This window comes from Myotis myotis, unplaced genomic scaffold (genome assembly GCF_014108235.1).
Source record: "Myotis myotis isolate mMyoMyo1 unplaced genomic scaffold, mMyoMyo1.p scaffold_m19_p_6, whole genome shotgun sequence".
NCBI lineage: Eukaryota > Metazoa > Chordata > Mammalia > Chiroptera > Vespertilionidae > Myotis > Myotis myotis.
In genome coordinates this window covers 87419495-87424261 of record NW_023416368.1, presented here as the reverse complement: position 1 = coordinate 87424261, position 4767 = coordinate 87419495, and positions in this window count along the sequence as shown.

Below are 4767 nucleotides of genomic sequence, written 5' to 3'. Positions count from 1 at the left end.
CCACTTATTTGTGCATTCATTGATTGATTCTTGTTTGTGCCCTGACCGGGGATCAAACCTGCAACCTTGGTGTATCAGTGCTGTAACCCACTGAACTACCTGGCCAGGGCTTAAGAGGAGATTCTTAAAGAAGTCAGAACCCAGCCAAACTCCCCAGTGTAGAGAGCCATCCAGCCGTGGGAAATCCCAATGCCATGGTCTTGCCTGGAGTAGCACTGGGGACCTCCTGGAGCCCCCTTTACTGTCCCATCCATCTTGAGGAAACCCATCTGTGGGTTGGGAACCAGGTTGGCTTGGGTTCTAATCCTACCTGTGACCAAGTGACAAAACCCCTGAGCCTATTTCCATCTCTGTATCAGGGCTGCTCTGAGGTCCCAGTGAGTGCAAAGCATACAGAAGGGGATGTATATAATGAGAAAAAGAGGCAGCTAGTGAATAATTACTTCAAAATGTTTCCCAGCGGGAGGTCCTTGGTGATAATTCAGTCAGAAGGTCCTCATTCCTCAGGACCACATCCCACTCCTCAATCTCCTCTTCTTTCACCCATTTCCCCCCCCTCCCCCCCCCCCCCGCCCCCTGTAGGTCTGGCACTTCTCAGTCCTGTCCTGATTGGGTCACTGACAAACCCAGTGGTTCCTCTCAATATCCAGTGTGTGAAGCTGGATGGGGACTGCCTGCTTCAGGAAGGCAGAGAGGTTGCAGTTTTCCTGGGTTGGATGGGGAGAGTATGGGCTGAGGAGCACTGGAAGTTTCTAAACAAAAGGAGGAGAGAAAAAAATGTGATTTGGTTGTAGAAGTGAGATGGTCGATATAACTGTTCATCCTTTTATACCAGACTTGAGCAAACTTCCATACGCAAACTGTTCCTCTGATGCAGGGTCCAGCTCCTTGGTTAGATTACCTTGGACCTTAGCATCCTCAAACAGGGGACTGGGGTGAGGAGCATGTATACAGAGATTCCTGCATGGGATTTCTTTCATCCCGCCTTTTCCTGCTGGCATACTTTCTGCTGGCATACTTTCTCCCTTCCACTGTTCCAGCTCCTTGGTTTCCAGTGAGTATGTAACCACCTCCACTCATAAGATATGGAGGAGCTGACTCCACCACCTTGCAGCTCAGGCCAGTGAGTGATGTGGCCCATCTCCCTGGGCAGCCCTGATTGGTCCAGGGATGGATGCGGGCCCATGCAGACCAATGAGAAGTAGTCCCTAGGATTTTTGCTGGATGATTGGGCGGAGGGAACCTCCCTTCTGCTGGGGTCACTGCTGTTGGAGTGGATGTCTCCAGGGTCCATTGGGAGGACAGCTAAGGGATGGCAACTTGGATGGAACCCTCCCAGAAGCCAGGTATTCAGAAAAACCTCTCTCTCTCTCTCTCTCTCTCTCTCTCTCTCTCTCTCTCTCTCTCTCCTCCCCCCCCCCATCCTCTACTGCCCAGTTTACTTCCCAAAGTTTCTTACCTGTCCCTCCAGAGATGTTTTATGTTCAGTCAAGCAAACATACATATATGTTTCTTTTCCCCACTTTTACACAATTGGTGGCAGCATATACTTTCTTATATGGTAAAATTTATATAACATAAAATTCACCATTGTAAATGTCTTAAAGCGCTCCATTCAATGGCATTTTGCATATTTATAATGTTGTACAACCATCTAGTTCCAAGACATTTTCCTCACCCCAAAAGAAACCCCCCTTTAAGCAACTGCTCCCCATTCTTTCCTCCCCCCACTGCCCCGGCAAATGCTAATCTACCTTCTGCATCTATGGGTTTGCCTATTCTTGATATTTCATATAAACGGAATCGTACAATATACGTCCTTTTGTGTCTGGCTTCTTTCACTCAGCATGATGTCTCTGAGGTTCAGCTAGTTGTAGCTTGTGTCAGTGCTTCATTCATTCTATGGCTGCATAATATTCCATGGTATGTGTATACCACATTTTTAAAATTCATTTATCATGCCGAAACCGGTTTGGCTCAGTGAATGGAGCGTCGGCCTGCGGATTGAAAGGTCCCAGGTTAGATTCCGGTCAAGGGCATGTACCTGGGTTGCGGGCACATCCCCAGTGGGGGTGGTGCAGGAGGCAGCTGATCGATGTTTCTCTCTCATCGATGTTTCTAACTCTCTATCTCTCTTCCTTCCTCTCTGTGAAAAATCAATAAAATATATTAAAAAAAAAATTCATTTATCAGTTGGTGGACATTTTGATGACCGTGGATAACACTATTATGAACATTTGTGTACCATACATAGTTTAAAAGTAACTCTTATTTTACTTAATAATGTATTTTTGAGATAGTTTCCATCAACATGGAAAGATTCCCCCAAAACATTTTTTGAAGGTCGGCAGAGTTTGGGTTGTTCGGATGCACCATACTTTTTGTAGCCAGTCTCCTAACGGTGGGCACTTAGTTTCCCATATTTTGCTGTTAGTCATAAGCACCCACGTCATCTCACACAAGTACAACAGGAGGATGCTATCAGTTGATCGATCAAGGGATCAAAATTTGCCATTTTGATAGTGACCTCCACCCCTTCTTAGAGGTAAGGCCAACTTATATTCCATCAGGCATACTTGCTGTTTCCACACATTCTCACCAGCATCATGTTATCACTGTTTACCTTAGCCAACATGATAAGTGAAAATGGAATCGCACGGTGGTTGTCACTTGCGATTCTCTTATGTGTGAAGCGGAACATCCTCCACTTTGACCTTCGGTGCAGATGGTTGAGTGAATCATAAACCATTGTCAACTTAAGTATATGGTCATTATTGATCTATGCAAAGCTTCTTCTCTTGGTAGATTTTTGTTCCCTTTTTTTTTTTTTAAATGCTCTTCTTTGTTATCTTGGTGTTCATGCAAAAAGTGTGCTATTTTGTTTAGGACATATTGTAGCTTAAGAGCTATCTGTATTTCCTTTTCTGTGAATGTTTTGTTCATAACCGTTGCACATTCAGCTATTGGATTATTAGGTTTTCTTTTTTCTATTGATTTGTGGGAGCTCTTTATATATTAAGGTAAGAAGTCCTTTACCTCTGTTTGAAAACTGTCTCTAAGTTTGGCATTTGCTTTTTGACCTTGCTTATGATATTTGTTGCCATACAGCTTTTAGAATAAAGCCCCAACTCCTCACTACAGTCCATATAGCCTGAATAGTCCATCTTTTGCCTCTCTGTCCTCATCTCCCTCCACTCTCCACCTCTGTCACTATGGTCTCCTTGCTGTTTCTCAAATGACCATGTTCCCTTTTGCAAGAGGATTTTTGCCTTTGTTGTTCCCTCTGCCTGAAACTCCTTTCCCTTCTTCCCCTCATCATCTAATTGATCCAACTTCTTTAGATGCCATCTGCCTCCTCTAGGAAGCCTTCCCTGACCACCTCCCAAGTACCATGTCTGTCTTATTCACCACTATCTCCCCAGCACCAAGCACAGTACACAGCTCATAACAGCTTCTCAGTAAGTACCTGCTGAGTGAATGAATGAAGAAAGTGTCAGGAGGCAACAGGCATGTTGAACTGTTAAAAATTTTTATTAAAATGTCCAAGAAGTACATTAATGTCCACAGTGTCAGATACCACAGACCCACAGAACACTGTAGCTCACAGCAAAACCAGTGGAACCCAAAGCTGTTCACACACACACACACACACATGCCACACATGTGGCCCACACAAACCCCAAAGGGAAAGACCAAAAGACAAACCACCCACTTTAGAAAATACCATAGTCCCCTCCCACCATGGAGCTGGGGTGGGGGCAGGGCAAGGGGCTGAGGGGGCCAAGGCAGGGAGCATAAACGAGGACACTCCCCAAAGGGTTGCATCTCCAGGCCCCCAACAAAGGAAAATTCTTTTGTGACATGGATGACTGAAGATGTGTTAATTGTTATTCTATTTTTTTTTAAACCAAGAATTATCAAAGCAAGAAGGCAAACCTATATCCCTGGGCTTTCTCAGTGATAACCATATGGCGGGGCAGTGGATAATGTCTATAGCAGGGAAGACTGAAGACCATGGTCAAGGATGAGGGCCTAGTTTGCACTTCTCAATCTTTTTCTAAATCTGTGTGTGTGAGAGGGAGCACAATTATGTCTCAATTCCTTCCTCAATGCAGAGGGCAGTGTTTGGAGTCAGACAGAGGCAGAGCCAAATCCTTACTTCTGTCTTGACTGTGACTAGAAGCCAGTGCCTTTCTCTTATCTGAGCCTGATGGTTCCTACGTCAATGGGCTGTTGAGAAGATTCTAGGAAATAGTAAGTTATTAGCATGGTACCGACTCCAAAGTTGTCAGCTATAATTATTACTTCCCAGGAGGGATATAGGCTCAGTCAACACATTCTTTTCTCTACCGAACCCTTCGATGGACCATATATTTGCTTATTTTCCTTCCTGGAGAGTCAGTCTCCACTGTGGTTTTTAATACGAATCCACAGATTTTTACCAGACCGAAGGGGCTTAGAGTCGACAAAACATGGAGGAAAAGCTGTGGATCTTTCCTCCGGGAGATCAGGGAGCTGGTTTCGGCCTTCAGCTTGGAAAGTCCTTTCATAGGTTGCAGATTTGGGGGAGGAAGGCCAGCTGCGTTCTTTCCCACTTAAAAAAGCTTGAAAAAAACCAACTATGGCTTAGCCGGTTTGGCTCAGTGGATAGAGCATCGGCCTACGGACTGAAGGGTGTCGGGCTTGATTCTGGTCAAGGGTACATGCCCGGTTGCAGCTCAATTCCTAGTAGGGGGCGTGCAAAAGGCAGCCAATTAATGATTCTCT